The following is a 20,090-nucleotide window of genomic DNA, read 5'->3' as shown; positions in this document are numbered from 1 at the left end:
AAGAAACTTTGTGTTCCCAACAAGCTAGGTGAAGTACGGCTTTCACACACACTTATCTCTCATAACTAAGCATGTGGAGAGACGTTCATTCATCTAGCACAGATGGAACGGGTTTTAGGAGAAACTTTTACTCTGGTTTCTCAGTCTGTTTCCTAGTGCCGGTTTGAAGTTCCTGCAATTTTCATTGTGAAACCGAGTTGGAGCTAGTACCTCCCCATATATATGTATGGAGTGGAATTTGCAACTGAAAAGAAACTTTGTGTTCCCAACAAGCTAGGTGAAGGATGGCTTTCCCACACACTTATCTCTCAGAACTGAGCATGTGGAGAGACGTTCGTTCATCTAGCACAAAGGGAACGGGTTTTAGGAGAAACTTTTACTCTGGTCTCTCAGTCTGTTTCCTAGTGCCGGTTTGAAGTTCCTGCAGTGTTCACTGTAAAACCGAGTTGGAGCTAGTACCTCCCCATATATATGTATGGAGTAGAGTTTGCAACTGAAAAGAAACTTTGTGTTCCCAACAAGCTAGGTGAAGGACGGCTTTCACACACACTTATCTCTCATAACTAAGCATGTGGAGAGACGTTCGTTCATCTAGCACAAAGTGAACGGGTTGCAGGAGAAACGTTTACTCTGGTTTCTCAGTCTGTTTCCTAGTGCCGGTTTGAAGTTCCTGCAGTTTTCACTGTGAAACCGAGTTGGAGCTTGTACCTCCCCATATATATGTATGGAGTGGAGTTTGCAACTGAAAAGAAACTTTGTGTTCCCAACAAGCTATGTGAAGGACGGCTTTCACACACACTTATCTCTCAGAACTGAGCATGTGGAGAGACGTTCGTTCATCTAGCACAAAGGGAACGGGTTGCAGGGGAAACTTATACTCTGGTCTCTCAGTCTGTTTCCTAGTGCCCGTTTGAAGTTCCTGCTGTTTTCACTGTAAAACCGAGTTGGAGCTAGTACCTCCCCAAATATATGTATGGAGTGGAGTTTGCAACTGAAAAGAAACTTTGTTTTCCCAACAAGCTAGGTGAAGGACGGCTTTCACACACACTATTCTCTCAGAACTAAGCATGTGGAGAGACGTTCGTTCATGTAGCACAAAGGGAACGGGTTGCAGGAGAAACTTTTACTCTGGTTTCTCAGTCTGTTTCCTAGTGCCGGTTTGAAGTTCCTACAGTTTTCACTGTAAAACCGAGTTGCAGCTAGTACCTCCCCATATATATGTATGGAGTGGAGTTTGCAACTGAAAAGAACCTTTGTGTTCCCAACAAGCTAGGTGAAGGACGGCTTTCACACACACTTATCTCTCAGAACTTAGCAAGTGGAGAGACGTTCGTTCATCTAGCACAGATGGAACGGGTTGAAAGGGAAACTTATACTCTGTTTCTCAGTCTGTTTTCTAGTGCCGGTTTGAAGTTCCTGCAGTTTTCACTGTGAAACCGAGATGGAGCTAGTACCTCCCCATATATATGTATGGAGTGGAATTTGCAACTGAAAAGAAACTTTGTGTTCCCAACAAGCTAGGTGAAGGACGGTTTTCACACACACTTATCTCTCAGAACTGAGCAAGTGGAGAGACGTTCGTTCATCTAGCACAAAGGGAACGGGTTGCAGGGGAAACTTTTACTCTGGTCTCTCAGTCTGTTTCCTAGTGCCGGTTTGAAGTTCCTGCAGTGTTCACTGTGAAACCGAGTTGGAGCTAGTACCTCCCCATATATATGTATGGAGTGGAGTTTGCAACTGAAAAGAATCTTTGTGTTCCCAACAAGCTAGGTGAAGGACGGCTTTCACACACACTTATCTCTCAGAAGTGAGCAAGTGGAGAGACGTTCGATCATCTAGCACAAAGGGAACGGGTTTCAGGAGAAACTTATACTCTGGTTTCTCAGTCTGTTTCCTAGTGCCGGTTTGAAGTTCCTGCAGTTTTCACTGTGAAACCGAGATGGAGCTAGTACCTCCCCATATATATGTATGGAGTGGAATTTGAAATTGAAAAGAAACTTTGTGTTCCCAACAAGCTAGGTGAAGGACGGCTTTCACACACACTTATCTCTCAGAACTGAGCATGTGGAGTGACGTTCGTTCATCTAGCACAAAGGGAACGGGTTGCAGGGGAAACTTTTACTCTGGTCTCTCAGTCTGTTTCCTAGTGCCGGTTTGAAGTTCCTGCAGTGTTCACTGTGAAACCGAGTTGGAGCTAGTACCTCCCCATATATATGTATGGATTGGAGTTTGCAACTGAAAAGAATCTTTGTGTTCCCAACAAGCTAGGTGAAGGACGGCTTTCACACACACTTATCTCTCAGAACTGAGCAAGTGGAGAGACGTTCGATCATCTAGCACAAAGGGAACTGGTTGCAGGAGAAACTTATACTCTGGTTTCTCAGTGTGTTTCCTAGTGCCGGTTTGAAGTTCCTGCAGTTTTCATTGTGAAAACGAGTTGGAGCTTGTACCTCCCCATATATATGTATGGAGTGGAATTTGCAACTGAAAAGAAACTGTGTGTTCCCAACAAGCAAGGTGAAGGACGGCTTTCACACACACTTATCTCAGAACTGAGCATGTGGAGAGACGTTCGTTCATCTAGCACAAAGGGAACGGGTTGCAGGGGAAACTTTTACTCTGGTCTCTCAGTCTGTTTCCTAGTGCCGGTTTGAAGTTCCTGCAGTGTTCACTGTAAAACCGAGTTGGAGCTAGAACCTCCCCATATATATGTATGGAGTAGAGTTTGCAACAGAAAAGAAACTTTGTGTTCCCAACAAGCTAGGTGAAGTACGGCTTTCACACACACTTATCTCTCATAACTAAGCATGTGGAGAGACGTTCATTCATCTAGCACAGATGGAACGGGTTTTAGGAGAAACTTTTACTCTGGTTTCTCAGTCTGTTTCCTAGTGCCGGTTTGAAGTTCCTGCAATTTTCATTGTGAAACCGAGTTGGAGCTAGTACCTCCCCATATATATGTATGGAGTGGAATTTGCAACTGAAAAGAAACTTTGTGTTCCCAACAAGCTAGGTGAAGGATGGCTTTCCCACACACTTATCTCTCAGAACTGAGCATGTGGAGAGACGTTCGTTCATCTAGCACAAAGGGAACGGGTTTTAGGAGAAACTTTTACTCTGGTCTCTCAGTCTGTTTCCTAGTGCCGGTTTGAAGTTCCTGCAGTGTTCACTGTAAAACCGAGTTGGAGCTAGTACCTCCCCATATATATGTATGGAGTAGAGTTTGCAACTGAAAAGAAACTTTGTGTTCCCAACAAGCTAGGTGAAGGACGGCTTTCACACACACTTATCTCTCATAACTAAGCATGTGGAGAGACGTTCGTTCATCTAGCACAAAGTGAACGGGTTGCAGGAGAAACGTTTACTCTGGTTTCTCAGTCTGTTTCCTAGTGCCGGTTTGAAGTTCCTGCAGTTTTCACTGTGAAACCGAGTTGGAGCTTGTACCTCCCCATATATATGTATGGAGTGGAGTTTGCAACTGAAAAGAAACTTTGTGTTCCCAACAAGCTATGTGAAGGACGGCTTTCACACACACTTATCTCTCAGAACTGAGCATGTGGAGAGACGTTCGTTCATCTAGCACAAAGGGAACGGGTTGCAGGGGAAACTTATACTCTGGTCTCTCAGTCTGTTTCCTAGTGCCCGTTTGAAGTTCCTGCTGTTTTCACTGTAAAACCGAGTTGGAGCTAGTACCTCCCCAAATATATGTATGGAGTGGAGTTTGCAACTGAAAAGAAACTTTGTTTTCCCAACAAGCTAGGTGAAGGACGGCTTTCACACACACTTATCTCTCAGAACTAAGCATGTGGAGAGACGTTCGTTCATGTAGCACAAAGGGAACGGGTTGCAGGAGAAACTTTTACTCTGGTTTCTCAGTCTGTTTCCTAGTGCCGGTTTGAAGTTCCTACAGTTTTCACTGTAAAACCGAGTTGCAGCTAGTACCTCCCCATATATATGTATGGAGTGGAGTTTGCAACTGAAAAGAACCTTTGTGTTCCCAACAAGCTAGGTGAAGGACGGCTTTCACACACACTTATCTCTCAGAACTGAGCAAGTGGAGAGACGTTCGTTCATCTAGCACAGATGGAACGGGTTGAAAGGGAAACTTATACTCTGTTTCTCAGTCTGTTTTCTAGTGCCGGTTTGAAGTTCCTGCAGTTTTCACTGTGAAACCGAGATGGAGCTAGTACCTCCCCATATATATGTATGGAGTGGAATTTGCAACTGAAAAGAAACTTTGTGTTCCCAACAAGCTAGGTGAAGGACGGTTTTCACACACACTTATCTCTCAGAACTGAGCAAGTGGAGAGACGTTCGTTCATCTAGCACAAAGGGAACGGGTTGCAGGGGAAACTTTTACTCTGGTCTCTCAGTCTGTTTCCTAGTGCCGGTTTGAAGTTCCTGCAGTGTTCACTGTGAAACCGAGTTGGAGCTAGTACCTCCCCATATATATGTATGGAGTGGAGTTTGCAACTGAAAAGAATCTTTGTGTTCCCAACAAGCTAGGTGAAGGACGGCTTTCACACACACTTATCTCTCAGAAGTGAGCAAGTGGAGAGACGTTCGATCATCTAGCACAAAGGGAACGGGTTTCAGGAGAAACTTATACTCTGGTTTCTCAGTCTGTTTCCTAGTGCCGGTTTGAAGTTCCTGCAGTTTTCATTGTGAAACCGAGTTGGAGCTTGTACCTCCCCATATATATGTATGGAGTGGAATTTGCAACTGAAAAGAAACTTTGTGTTCCCAACAAGCTAGGTTAAGGACGGCTTTCACACACACTTATCTCTCAGAACTGAGCATATGGAGAGACGTTCTTTCATCTAGCACAGATGGAACGGTTTGCAGGAGAAACTTTTACTCTGGTCTCTCAGTCTGTTTCCTAGTGCCGGTTTGAAGTTCCTGCAGTGTTCACTGTAAAACCGAGTTGGAGCTAGTACCTCCCCATATATATGTATGGAGTGGAGTTTGCAACTGAAAAGAATCTTTGTGTTCCCAACAAGCTAGGTGAAGGACGGCTTTCACACACACTTATCTCTCAGAACTGAGCAAGTGGAGAGACGTTCGATCATCTAGCACAAAGGGAACGGGTTGCAGGAGAAACTTATACTCTGGTTTCTCAGTCTGTTTCCTAGTGCCGGGTTGAAGTTCCTGCAGTTTTCACTGTAAAATCGAGTTGGAGCTAGTACCTCCCCATATATATGTATGGAGTGGAGTTTGCAACTGAAAAGAAACTTTGTGTTCCCAACAAGCTAGGTGAAGGACGGCTTTCACACACACTTATCTCTCAGAACTAAGCATGTGGAGAGACGTTCGTTCATCTAGCACAGATGGAACGGGTTTTAGGAGAAATATTTACTCTGGTTTCTCAGTCTGTTTCCTAGTGCCCGTTTGAAGTTCCTGCAGTGTTCACTGTAAAACCGAGTTGGAACTAGTACCTCCCCAAATATATGTATGGAGTGGAGTTTGCAACTGAAAAGAAACTTTGTTTTCCCAACAAGCTAGGTGAAGGACGGCTTTCACACACACTTATCTCTCAGAACTAAGCATGTGGAGAGACGTTCGTTCATGTAGCACAAAGGGAACTGGTTGCAGGAGAAACTTATACTCTGGTTTCTCAGTCTGTTTCCTAGTGCCGGTTTGAAGTTCCTGCAGTTTTCACTGTAAAACCGAGTTGCAGCTAGTACCTCCCCATATATATGTATGGAGTGGATTTTGCAACTGAAAAGAAACTTTGTGTTCCCAACAAGCTAGGTGAAGGACGGCTTTCACACACAGTTATCTCTCAGAACTGAGCAAGTGGAGAGACGTTCGTTCATCTAGCACAGATGGAACGGGTTGCAAGAGAAACTTATACTCTGTTTCTCAGTCTGTTTTCTAGTGCCGGTTTGAAGTTCCTGCAGTTTTCACTGTGAAACCGAGATGGAGCTAGTACCTCCCCATATATATGTATGGAGTGGAATTTGCAACTGAAAAGAAACTTTGTGTTCCCAACAAGCTAGGTGAAGGACGGCTTTCACACACACTTATCTCAGAACTGAGCATGTGGAGAGACGTTCGTTCATCTAGCACAAAGGGAACGGGTTGCAGGGGAAACATTTACTCTGGTTTCTCAGTCTGTTTCCTAGTGCCGGTTTGAAGTTCCTGCAGTGTTCACTGTAAAACCGAGTTGGAGCTAGTACCTCCCCATATATATGTATGGAGTAGAGTTTGCAACTGAAAAGAAACTTTGTGTTCCCAACAAGCTAGGTGAAGGACGGCTTTCACACACACTTATCTCTCATAACTAAGCATGTGGAGAGACGTTCGTTCATCTAGCACAAAGTGAACGGGTTGCAGGAGAAACGTTTACTCTGGTTTCTCAGTCTGTTTCCTAGTGCCGGTTTGAAGTTCCTGCAGTTTTCATTATGAAACCGAGTTGGAGCTTGTACCTCCCCATATATATGTATGGAGTGGAATTTGCAACTGAAAAGAAACTTTGTGTTCCCAACAAGCTAGGTGAAGGACGGCTTTCACACACACTTATCTCTCATAACTAAGCATGTGGAGAGACGTTCATTCATCTAGCACAAAGGGAACGGGTTGCAGGGGAAACTTTTACTGTGGTCTCTCAGTCTGTTTCCTAGTGCCGGTTTGAAGTTCCTGCAGTGTTCACTGTAAAACAGAGTTGGAGCTAGAACCTCCCCATATATATGTATGGAGTAGAGTTTGCAACTGAAAAGAAACTTTGTGTTCCCAACAAGCTAGGTGAAGGACGGCTTTCACACACACTTATCTCTCATAACTAAGCATGTGGAGAGACGTTCATTCATCTAGCACAGATGGAACGGGTTTTAGGAGAAACTTTTACTCTGGTCTCTCAGTCTGTTTCCTAGTGCCGGTTTGAAGTTCCTGCAGTTTTCATTGTGAAACCGAGTTGGAGATAGTACCTCCCCATATATATGTATGGAGTGGAATTTGCAACTGAAAAGAAACTTTGTGTTCCCAACAAGCTAGGTGAAGGACGGCTTTCACACACACTTATCTCTCAGAACTGAGCATGTGGAGAGACGTTCGTTCATCTAGCACAAAGGGAACGGGTAGCAGGAGAAACTTTTACTCTGGTCTCTCAGTCTGTTTCCTAGTGCCGGTTTGAAGTTCCTGCAGTGTTCACTGTAAAACCGAGTTGGAGCTAGAACCTCCCCATATATATGTATGGAGTAGAGTTTGCAACTGAAAAGAAACTTTGTGTTCCCAACAAGCTAGGTGAAGGTCGGCTTTCACACACACTTATCTCTCATAACTAAGCATGTGGAGAGACGTTCATTCATCTAGCACAGATGGAACGGGTTTTAGGAGAAACTTTTACTCTGGTTTCTCAGTCTGTTTCCTAGTGCCGGTTTGAAGTTCCTGCAGTTTTCATTGTGAAACCGAGTTGGAGATAGTACCTCCCCATATATATGTATGGAGTGGAATTTGCAACTGAAAAGAAACTTTGTGTTCCCAACAAGCTAGGTGAAGGACGGCTTTCACACACACTTATCTCTCAGAACTGAGCATGTGGAGAGACGTTCGTTCATCTAGCACAAAGGGAACGGGTAGCAGGAGAAACTTTTACTCTGGTCTCTCAGTCTGTTTCCTAGTGCCGGTTTGAAGTTCCTGCAGTGTTCACTGTAAAACCGAGTTGGAGAGTACCTCCCCATATATATGTATGGAGTAGAGTTTGCAACTGAAAAGAAACTTTGTGTTCCCAACAAGCTAGGTGAAGGACGGCTTTCACACACACTTATCTCTCATAACTAAGCATGTGGAGAGACGTTCGTTCATCTAGCACAAAGTGAACGGGTTGCAGGAGAAACGTTTACTCTGGTTTCTCAGTCTGTTTCCTAGTGCCGGTTTGAAGTTCCTGCAGTTTTCATTATGAAACCGAGTTGGAGCTTGTACCTCCCCATATATATGTATGGAGTGGAGTTTGCAACTGAAAAGAAACTTTGTGTTCCCAACAAGCTATGTGAAGGACGGCTTTCACACACACTTATCTCTCAGAACTGAGCATGTGGAGAGACGTTCGTTCATCTAGCACAAAGGGAATGGGTAGCAGGAAAAACTTATACTCTGGTCTCTCAGTCTGTTTCCTAGTGCCGGTTTGAAGTTCCTGCAGTTTTCACTGTAAAACCGAGTTGGAGCTAGTACCTCCCCATATATATGTATGGAGTAGAGTTTGCAACTGAAAAGAAACTTTGTGTTCCCAACAAGCTAGGTGAAGGACGGCTTTCACACACACTTATCTCTCATAACTAAGCATGTGGAGAGACGTTCATTCATCTAGCACAGATGGAACGGGTTTTAGGAGAAACTTTTACTCTGGTTTCTCAGTCTGTTTCCTAGTGCCGGTTTGAAGTTCCTGCAGTTTTCATTGTGAAACCGAGTTGGAGATAGTACCTCCCCATATATATGTATGGAGTGGAATTTGCAACTGAAAAGAAACTTTGTGTTCCCAACAAGCTAGGTGAAGGACGGGTTTCACACACACTTATCTCTCAGAACTGAGCATGTGGAGAGACGTTCGTTCATCTAGCACAAAGGGAACGGGTAGCAGGAGAAACTTTTACTCTGGTCTCTCAGTCTGTTTCCTAGTGCCGGTTTGAAGTTCCTGCAGTGTTCACTGTAAAACCGAGTTGGAGAGTACCTCCCCATATATATGTATGGAGTAGAGTTTGCAACTGAAAAGAAACTTTGTGTTCCCAACAAGCTAGGTGAAGGACGGCTTTCACACACACTTATCTCTCATAACTAAGCATGTGGAGAGACGTTCGTTCATCTAGCACAAAGTGAACGGGTTGCAGGAGAAACGTTTACTCTGGTTTCTCAGTCTGTTTCCTAGTGCCGGTTTGAAGTTCCTGCAGTTTTCATTATGAAACCGAGTTGGAGCTTGTACCTCCCCATATATATGTATGGAGTGGAGTTTGCAACTGAAAAGAAACTTTGTGTTCCCAACAAGCTATGTGAAGGACGGCTTTCACACACACTTATCTCTCAGAACTGAGCATGTGGAGAGACGTTCGTTCATCTAGCACAAAGGGAATGGGTAGCAGGAAAAACTTATACTCTGGTCTCTCAGTCTGTTTCCTAGTGCCGGTTTGAAGTTCCTGCAGTTTTCACTGTAAAACCGAGTTGGAGCTAGTACCTCCCCATATATATGTATGGAGTAGAGTTTGCAACTGAAAAGAAACTTTGTGTTCCCAACAAGCTAGGTGAAGGACGGCTTTCACACACACTTATCTCTCAGAACTGAGCATGTGGAGAGACGTTCGTTCATCTAGCAAAAAGGGAACGGGTTGCAGGGGAAACTTATACTCTGGTCTCTCAGTCTGTTTCCTAGTGCCCGTTTGAAGTTCCTGCTGTTTTCACTGTAAAACCGAGTTGGAGCTAGTACCTCCCCAAATATATGTATGGTGTGGAGTTTGCAACTGAAAAGAAACTTTGTGTTCCCAACAAGCTAGGTGAAGGACGGCTTTCACACACACTTATCTCTCAGAAATTAGCACGTAGAGAGACGTTCGTTCATGTAGCAAAAAGGGAACGGGTTGCAGGAGAAACTTTTACTCTGGTTTCTCAGTCTGTTTCCTAGTGCCGGTTTGAAGTTCCTGCAGTTTTCACTGTGAAACCGAGATGGAGCTAGTACCTCCCCATATATATGTATGGAGTGGAATTTGAAATTGAAAAGAAACTTTGTGTTCCCAACAAGCTAGGTGAAGGACGGCTTTCACACACACTTATCTCTCAGAACTGAGCATGTGGAGTGACGTTCGTTCATCTAGCACAAAGGGAACGGGTTGCAGGGGAAACTTTTACTCTGGTCTCTCAGTCTGTTTCCTAGTGCCGGTTTGAAGTTCCTGCAGTGTTCACTGTGAAACCGAGTTGGAGCTAGTACCTCCCCATATATATGTATGGATTGGAGTTTGCAACTGAAAAGAATCTTTGTGTTCCCAACAAGCTAGGTGAAGGACGGCTTTCACACACACTTATCTCTCAGAACTGAGCAAGTGGAGAGACGTTCGATCATCTAGCACAAAGGGAACGGGTTGCAGGAGAAACTTATACTCTGGTTTCTCAGTGTGTTTCCTAGTGCCGGTTTGAAGTTCCTGCAGTTTTCATTGTGAAAACGAGTTGGAGCTTGTACCTCCCCATATATATGTATGGAGTGGAATTTGCAACTGAAAAGAAACTGTGTGTTCCCAACAAGCAAGGTGAAGGATGGCTTTCACACACACTTATCTCAGAACTGAGCATGTGGAGAGACGTTCGTTCATCTAGCACAAAGGGAACGGGTTGCAGGGGAAACTTTTACTCTGGTCTCTCAGTCTGTTTCCTAGTGCCGGTTTGAAGTTCCTGCAGTGTTCACTGTAAAACCGAGTTGGAGCTAGAACTTCCCCATATATATGTATGGAGTAGAGTTTGCAACTGAAAAGAAACTTTGTGTTCCCAACAAGCTAGGTGAAGTACGGCTTTCACACACACTTATCTCTCATAACTAAGCATGTGGAGAGACGTTCATTCATCTAGCACAGATGGAACGGGTTTTAGGAGAAACTTTTACTCTGGTTTCTCAGTCTGTTTCCTAGTGCCGGTTTGAAGTTCCTGCAGTTTTCATTGTGAAACCGAGTTGGATAGTACCTCCCCATATATATGTATGGAGTGGAATTTGCAACTGAAAAGAAACTTTGTGTTCCCAACAAGCTAGGTGAAGGACGGCTTTCACACACACTTATCTCTCAGAACTGAGCATGTGGAGAGACGTTCGTTCATCTAGCACAAAGGGAACGGGTAGCAGGAGAAACTTTTACTCTGGTCTCTCAGTCTGTTTCCTAGTGCCGGTTTGAAGTTCCTGCAGTGTTCACTGTAAAACAGAGTTGGAGCTAGTACCTCCCCAAATATATGTATGGTGTGGAGTTTGCAACTGAAAAGAAACTTTGTGTTCCCAACAAGCTAGGTGAAGGACGGCTTTCACACACACTTATCTCTCAGAAATTAGCACGTTGAGAGACGTTCGTTCATGTAGCAAAAAGGGAACGGGTTGCAGGAGAAACTTTTACTCTGGTTTCTCAGTCTGTTTCCTAGTGCCGGTTTGAAGTTCCTGCAGTTTTCACTGTGAAACCGAGATGGAGCTAGTACCTCCCCATATATATGTATGGAGTGGAATTTGCAATTGAAAAGAAACTTTGTGTTCCCAACAAGCTAGGTGAAGGACGGCTTTCACACACACTTATCTCTCAGAACTGAGCATGTGGAGTGACGTTCGTACATCTAGCACAAAGGGAACGGGTTGCAGGGGAAACTTTTACTCTGGTCTCTCAGTCTGTTTCCTAGTGCCGGTTTGAAGTTCCTGCAGTGTTCACTGTGAAACCGAGTTGGAGCTAGTACCTCCCCATATATATGTATGGAGTGGAGTTTGCAACTGAAAAGAATCTTTGTGTTCCAAACAAGCTAGGTGAAGGACGGCTTTCACACACACTTATCTATCAGAACTGAGCAAGTGGAGAGACGTTCGATCATCTAGCACAAAGGGAACGGGTTGCAGGAGAAACTTATACTCTGGTTTCTCAGTCTGTTTCCTAGTGCCGGTTTGAAGTTCCTGCAGTTTTCATTGTGAAAACGAGTTGGAGCTTGTACCTCCCCATATATATGTATGGAGTGGAATTTGCTACTGAAAAGAAACTTTGTGTTCCCAACAAGCTAGGTGAAGGACGGCTTTCACACACACTTATCTCAGAACAGAGCATGTGGAGAGACGTTCGTTCATCTAGCACAAAGGGAACGGGTTGCAGGGGAAACTTTTACTCTGGTCTCTCAGTCTGTTTCCTAGTGCCGGTTTGAAGTTCCTGCAGTGTTCACTGTAAAACCGAGTTGGAGCTAGAACCTCCCCATATATATGTATGGAGTAGAGTTTGCAACTGAAAAGAAACTTTGTGTTCCCAACAAGCTAGGTGAAGGACGGCTTTCACACACACTTATGTCTCATAACTAAGCATGTGGAGAGACGTTCATTCATCTAGCACAGATGGAACGGGTTTTAGGAGAAACTTTTCTCTGGTTTCTCAGTCTGTTTCCTAGTGCCGGTTTGAAGTTCCTGCAGTTTTCATTGTGAAACCGAGTTGGAGATAGTACCTCCCCATATATATGTATGGAGTGGAATTTGCAACTGAAAAGAAACTTTGTGTTCCCAACAAGCTAGGTGAAGGACGGCTTTCACACACACTTATCTCTCATAACTAAGCATGTGGAGAGACGTTCGTTCATCTAGCACAAAGTGAACGGGTTGCAGGAGAAACGTTTACTCTGGTTTCTCAGTCTGTTTCCTAGTGCCGGTTTGAAGTTCCTGCAGTTTTCATTATGAAACCGAGTTGGAGCTTGTACCTCCCCATATATATGTATGGAGTGGAGTTTGCAACTGAAAAGAAACTTTGTGTTCCCAACAAGCTAGGTGAAGGACGGCTTTCACACACACTTATCTCTCAGAACTGAGCATGTGGAGAGACGTTCGTTCATCTAGCACAAAGGGATAGGGTAGCAGGAGAAACATATACTCTGGTCTCTCAGTCTGTTTCCTAGTGCCGGTTTGAAGTTCCTGCAGTGTTCACTGTAAAACCGAGTTGGAGCTAGTACCTCCCCATATATATGTATGGAGTAGAGTTTGCAACTGAAAAGAAACTTTGTGTTCCCAACAAGCTAGGTGAAGGACGGCTTTCACACACACTTATCTCTCAGAACTGAGCATGTGGAGAGACGTTCGTTCATCTAGCACAAAGGGAACGGGTTGCAGGGGAAACTTATACTCTGGTCTCTCAGTCTGTTTCCTAGTGCCCGTATGAAGTTCCTGCTGTTTTCACTGTAAAACCGTGTTGGAGCTAGTACCTCCCCAAATATATGTATGGTGTGGAGTTTGCAACTGAAAAGAAACTTTGTGTTCCCAACAAGCTAGGTGAAGGACGGCTTTCACACACACTTATCTCTCAGAATTTAGCACGTTGAGAGACGTTCGTTCATGTAGCAAAAAGGGAACGGGTTGCAGGAGAAACTTTTACTCTGGTTTCTCAGTCTGTTTCCTAGTGCCGGGTTGAAGTTCCTGCAGTTTTCACTGTGAAACCGAGATGGAGCTTGTACCTCCCCATATATATGTATGGAGTGGAATTTGCAATTGAAAAGAAACTTTGTGTTCCCAATAAGCTAGGTGAAGGACGGCTTTCACACACACTTATCTCTCAGAACTGAGCATGTGGAGTGACGTTCGTTCATCTAGCACAAAGGGAACGGGTTGCAGGGGAAACTTTTACTCTGGTCTCTCAGTCTGTTTCCTAGTGCCGGTTTGAAGTTCCTGCAGTGTTCACTGTGAAACCGAGTTGGAGCTAGTACCTCCCCATATATATGTATGGAGTGGAGTTTGCAACTAAAAAGAATCTTTGTGTTCCCAACAAGCTAGGTGAAGGACGGCTTTCACACACACTTATCTCTCAGAACTGAGCAAGTTGAGAGACGTTCGTTCATGTAGCAAAAAGGGAACGGGTTGCAGGAGAAACTTTTACTCTGGTCTCTCAGTCTGTTTCCTAGTGCCGGTTTGAAGTTCCTGCAGTGTTCACTGTAAAACCGAGTTGGAGAGTACCTCCCCATATATATGTATGGAGTAGAGTTTGCAACTGAAAAGAAACTTTGTGTTCCCAACAAGCTAGGTGAAGGACGGCTTTCACACACACTTATCTCTCATAACTAAGCATGTGGAGAGACGTTCGTTCATCTAGCACAAAGTGAACGGGTTGCAGGAGAAACGTTTACTCTGGTTTCTCAGTCTGTTTCCTAGTGCCGGTTTGAAGTTCCTGCAGTTTTCATTATGAAACCGAGTTGGAGCTTGTACCTCCCCATATATATGTATGGAGTGGAGTTTGCAACTGAAAAGAAACTTTGTGTTCCCAACAAGCTATGTGAAGGACGGCTTTCACACACACTTATCTCTCAGAACTGAGCATGTGGAGAGACGTTCGTTCATCTAGCACAAAGGGAATGGGTAGCAGGAAAAACTTATACTCTGGTCTCTCAGTCTGTTTCCTAGTGCCGGTTTGAAGTTCCTGCAGTTTTCACTGTAAAACCGAGTTGGAGCTAGTACCTCCCCATATATATGTATGGAGTAGAGTTTGCAACTGAAAAGAAACTTTGTGTTCCCAACAAGCTAGGTGAAGGACGGCTTTCACACACACTTATCTCTCAGAACTGAGCATGTGGAGAGACGTTCGTTCATCTAGCAAAAAGGGAACGGGTTGCAGGGGAAACTTATACTCTGGTCTCTCAGTCTGTTTCCTAGTGCCCGTTTGAAGTTCCTGCTGTTTTCACTGTAAAACCGAGTTGGAGCTAGTACCTCCCCAAATATATGTATGGTGTGGAGTTTGCAACTGAAAAGAAACTTTGTGTTCCCAACAAGCTAGGTGAAGGACGGCTTTCACACACACTTATCTCTCAGAAATTAGCACGTAGAGAGACGTTCGTTCATGTAGCAAAAAGGGAACGGGTTGCAGGAGAAACTTTTACTCTGGTTTCTCAGTCTGTTTCCTAGTGCCGGTTTGAAGTTCCTGCAGTTTTCACTGTGAAACCGAGATGGAGCTAGTACCTCCCCATATATATGTATGGAGTGGAATTTGAAATTGAAAAGAAACTTTGTGTTCCCAACAAGCTAGGTGAAGGACGGCTTTCACACACACTTATCTCTCAGAACTGAGCATGTGGAGTGACGTTCGTTCATCTAGCACAAAGGGAACGGGTTGCAGGGGAAACTTTTACTCTGGTCTCTCAGTCTGTTTCCTAGTGCCGGTTTGAAGTTCCTGCAGTGTTCACTGTGAAACCGAGTTGGAGCTAGTACCTCCCCATATATATGTATGGATTGGAGTTTGCAACTGAAAAGAATCTTTGTGTTCCCAACAAGCTAGGTGAAGGACGGCTTTCACACACACTTATCTCTCAGAACTGAGCAAGTGGAGAGACGTTCGATCATCTAGCACAAAGGGAACGGGTTGCAGGAGAAACTTATACTCTGGTTTCTCAGTGTGTTTCCTAGTGCCGGTTTGAAGTTCCTGCAGTTTTCATTGTGAAAACGAGTTGGAGCTTGTACCTCCCCATATATATGTATGGAGTGGAATTTGCAACTGAAAAGAAACTGTGTGTTCCCAACAAGCAAGGTGAAGGATGGCTTTCACACACACTTATCTCAGAACTGAGCATGTGGAGAGACGTTCGTTCATCTAGCACAAAGGGAACGGGTTGCAGGGGAAACTTTTACTCTGGTCTCTCAGTCTGTTTCCTAGTGCCGGTTTGAAGTTCCTGCAGTGTTCACTGTAAAACCGAGTTGGAGCTAGAACTTCCCCATATATATGTATGGAGTAGAGTTTGCAACTGAAAAGAAACTTTGTGTTCCCAACAAGCTAGGTGAAGTACGGCTTTCACACACACTTATCTCTCATAACTAAGCATGTGGAGAGACGTTCATTCATCTAGCACAGATGGAACGGGTTTTAGGAGAAACTTTTACTCTGGTTTCTCAGTCTGTTTCCTAGTGCCGGTTTGAAGTTCCTGCAGTTTTCATTGTGAAACCGAGTTGGATAGTACCTCCCCATATATATGTATGGAGTGGAATTTGCAACTGAAAAGAAACTTTGTGTTCCCAACAAGCTAGGTGAAGGACGGCTTTCACACACACTTATCTCTCAGAACTGAGCATGTGGAGAGACGTTCGTTCATCTAGCACAAAGGGAACGGGTAGCAGGAGAAACTTTTACTCTGGTCTCTCAGTCTGTTTCCTAGTGCCGGTTTGAAGTTCCTGCAGTGTTCACTGTAAAACAGAGTTGGAGCTAGTACCTCCCCAAATATATGTATGGTGTGGAGTTTGCAACTGAAAAGAAACTTTGTGTTCCCAACAAGCTAGGTGAAGGACGGCTTTCACACACACTTATCTCTCAGAAATTAGCACGTTGAGAGACGTTCGTTCATGTAGCAAAAAGGGAACGGGTTGCAGGAGAAACTTTTACTCTGGTTTCTCAGTCTGTTTCCTAGTGCCGGTTTGAAGTTCCTGCAGTTTTCACTGTGAAACCGAGATGGAGCTAGTACCTCCCCATATATATGTATGGAGTGGAATTTGCAATTGAAAAGAAACTTTGTGTTCCCAACAAGCTAGGTGAAGGACGGCTTTCACACACACTTATCTCTCAGAACTGAGCATGTGGAGTGACGTTCGTACATCTAGCACAAAGGGAACGGGTTGCAGGGGAAACTTTTACTCTGGTCTCTCAGTCTGTTTCCTAGTGCCGGTTTGAAGTTCCTGCAGTGTTCACTGTGAAACCGAGTTGGAGCTAGTACCTCCCCATATATATGTATGGAGTGGAGTTTGCAACTGAAAAGAATCTTTGTGTTCCAAACAAGCTAGGTGAAGGACGGCTTTCACACACACTTAACTATCAGAACTGAGCAAGTGGAGAGACGTTCGATCATCTAGCACAAAGGGAACGGGTTGCAGGAGAAACTTATACTCTGGTTTCTCAGTCTGTTTCCTAGTGCCGGTTTGAAGTTCCTGCAGTTTTCATTGTGAAAACGAGTTGGAGCTTGTACCTCCCCATATATATGTATGGAGTGGAATTTGCTACTGAAAAGAAACTTTGTGTTCCCAACAAGCTAGGTGAAGGACGGCTTTCACACACACTTATCTCAGAACAGAGCATGTGGAGAGACGTTCGTTCATCTAGCACAAAGGGAACGGGTTGCAGGGGAAACTTTTACTCTGGTCTCTCAGTCTGTTTCCTAGTGCCGGTTTGAAGTTCCTGCAGTGTTCACTGTAAAACCGAGTTGGAGCTAGAACCTCCCCATATATATGTATGGAGTAGAGTTTGCAACTGAAAAGAAACTTTGTGTTCCCAACAAGCTAGGTGAAGGACGGCTTTCACACACACTTATGTCTCATAACTAAGCATGTGGAGAGACGTTCATTCATCTAGCACAGATGGAACGGGTTTTAGGAGAAACTTTTCTCTGGTTTCTCAGTCTGTTTCCTAGTGCCGGTTTGAAGTTCCTGCAGTTTTCATTGTGAAACCGAGTTGGAGATAGTACCTCCCCATATATATGTATGGAGTGGAATTTGCAACTGAAAAGAAACTTTGTGTTCCCAACAAGCTAGGTGAAGGACGGCTTTCACACACACTTATCTCTCATAACTAAGCATGTGGAGAGACGTTCGTTCATCTAGCACAAAGTGAACGGGTTGCAGGAGAAACGTTTACTCTGGTTTCTCAGTCTGTTTCCTAGTGCCGGTTTGAAGTTCCTGCAGTTTTCATTATGAAACCGAGTTGGAGCTTGTACCTCCCCATATATATGTATGGAGTGGAGTTTGCAACTGAAAAGAAACTTTGTGTTCCCAACAAGCTAGGTGAAGGACGGCTTTCACACACACTTATCTCTCAGAACTGAGCATGTGGAGAGACGTTCGTTCATCTAGCACAAAGGGATAGGGTAGCAGGAGAAACATATACTCTGGTCTCTCAGTCTGTTTCCTAGTGCCGGTTTGAAGTTCCTGCAGTGTTCACTGTAAAACCGAGTTGGAGCTAGTACCTCCCCATATATATGTATGGAGTAGAGTTTGCAACTGAAAAGAAACTTTGTGTTCCCAACAAGCTAGGTGAAGGACGGCTTTCACACACACTTATCTCTCAGAACTGAGCATGTGGAGAGACGTTCGTTCATCTAGCACAAAGGGAACGGGTTGCAGGGGAAACTTATACTCTGGTCTCTCAGTCTGTTTCCTAGTGCCCGTATGAAGTTCCTGCTGTTTTCACTGTAAAACCGTGTTGGAGCTAGTACCTCCCCAAATATATGTATGGTGTGGAGTTTGCAACTGAAAAGAAACTTTGTGTTCCCAACAAGCTAGGTGAAGGACGGCTTTCACACACACTTATCTCTCAGAATTTAGCACGTTGAGAGACGTTCGTTCATGTAGCAAAAAGGGAACGGGTTGCAGGAGAAACTTTTACTCTGGTTTCTCAGTCTGTTTCCTAGTGCCGGGTTGAAGTTCCTGCAGTTTTCACTGTGAAACCGAGATGGAGCTTGTACCTCCCCATATATATGTATGGAGTGGAATTTGCAATTGAAAAGAAACTTTGTGTTCCCAATAAGCTAGGTGAAGGACGGCTTTCACACACACTTATCTCTCAGAACTGAGCATGTGGAGTGACGTTCGTTCATCTAGCACAAAGGGAACGGGTTGCAGGGGAAACTTTTACTCTGGTCTCTCAGTCTGTTTCCTAGTGCCGGTTTGAAGTTCCTGCAGTGTTCACTGTGAAACCGAGTTGGAGCTAGTACCTCCCCATATATATGTATGGAGTGGAGTTTGCAACTAAAAAGAATCTTTGTGTTCCCAACAAGCTAGGTGAAGGACGGCTTTCACACACACTTATCTCTCAGAACTGAGCAAGTTGAGAGACGTTCGTTCATGTAGCAAAAAGGGAACGGGTTGCAGGAGAAACTTTTACTCTGGTTTCTCAGTCTGTTTCCTAGTGCCGGTTTGAAGTTCCTGCAGTTTTCACTGTGAAACCGAGATGGAGCTAGTACCTCCCCATATATATGTATGGAGTGGAATTTGCAATTGAAAAGAAACTTTGTGTTCCCAACAAGCTAGGTGAAGGACGGCTTTCACACACACTTATCTCTCAGAACTGAGCATGTGGAGTGACGTTCGTACATCTAGCACAAAGGGAACGGGTTGCAGGGGAAACTTTTACTCTGGTCTCTCAGTCTGTTTCCTAGTGCCGGTTTGAAGTTCCTGCAGTGTTCACTGTGAAACCGAGTTGGAGCTAGTACCTCCCCATATATATGTATGGAGTGGAGTTTGCAACTGAAAAGAATCTTTGTGTTCCAAACAAGCTAGGTGAAGGACGGCTTTCACACACACTTAACTATCAGAACTGAGCAAGTGGAGAGACGTTCGATCATCTAGCACAAAGGGAACGGGTTGCAGGAGAAACTTATACTCTGGTTTCTCAGTCTGTTTCCTAGTGCCGGTTTGAAGTTCCTGCAGTTTTCATTGTGAAAACGAGTTGGAGCTTGTACCTCCCCATATATATGTATGGAGTGGAATTTGCAACTGAAAAGAAACTTTGTGTTCCCAACAAGCTAGGTGAAGGACGGCTTTCACACACACTTATCTCAGAACAGAGCATGTGGAGAGACGTTCGTTCATCTAGCACAAAGGGAACGGGTTGCAGGGGAAACTTTTACTCTGGTCTCTCAGTCTGTTTCCTAGTGCCGGTTTGAAGTTCCTGCAGTGTTCACTGTAAAACCGAGTTGGAGCTAGAACCTCCCCATATATATGTATGGAGTAGAGTTTGCAACTGAAAAGAAACTTTGTGTTCCCAACAAGCTAGGTGAAGGACGGCTTTCACACACACTTATGTCTCATAACTAAGCATGTGGAGAGACGTTCATTCATCTAGCACAGATGGAACGGGTTTTAGGAGAAACTTTTCTCTGGTTTCTCAGTCTGTTTCCTAGTGCCGGTTTGAAGTTCCTGCAGTTTTCATTGTGAAACCGAGTTGGAGATAGTACCTCCCCATATATATGTATGGAGTGGAATTTGCAACTGAAAAGAAACTTTGTGTTCCCAACAAGCTAGGTGAAGGACGGCTTTCACACACACTTATCTCTCATAACTAAGCATGTGGAGAGACGTTCGTTCATCTAGCACAAAGTGAACGGGTTGCAGGAGAAACGTTTACTCTGGTTTCTCAGTCTGTTTCCTAGTGCCGGTTTGAAGTTCCTGCAGTTTTCATTATGAAACCGAGTTGGAGCTTGTACCTCCCCATATATATGTATGGAGTGGAGTTTGCAACTGAAAAGAAACTTTGTGTTCCCAACAAGCTAGGTGAAGGACGGCTTTCACACACACTTATCTCTCAGAACTGAGCATGTGGAGAGACGTTCGTTCATCTAGCACAAAGGGATAGGGTAGCAGGAGAAACATATACTCTGGTCTCTCAGTCTGTTTCCTAGTGCCGGTTTGAAGTTCCTGCAGTGTTCACTGTAAAACCGAGTTG

The sequence above is a fragment of the Camelus bactrianus genome, chromosome 20, assembly GCF_048773025.1.
Source record: "Camelus bactrianus isolate YW-2024 breed Bactrian camel chromosome 20, ASM4877302v1, whole genome shotgun sequence".
Classification (NCBI taxonomy): Eukaryota; Metazoa; Chordata; class Mammalia; order Artiodactyla; family Camelidae; genus Camelus; species Camelus bactrianus.
The sequence above is the reverse complement of the archived record's forward strand: the minus strand, read 5'-3'. Positions refer to the sequence as shown.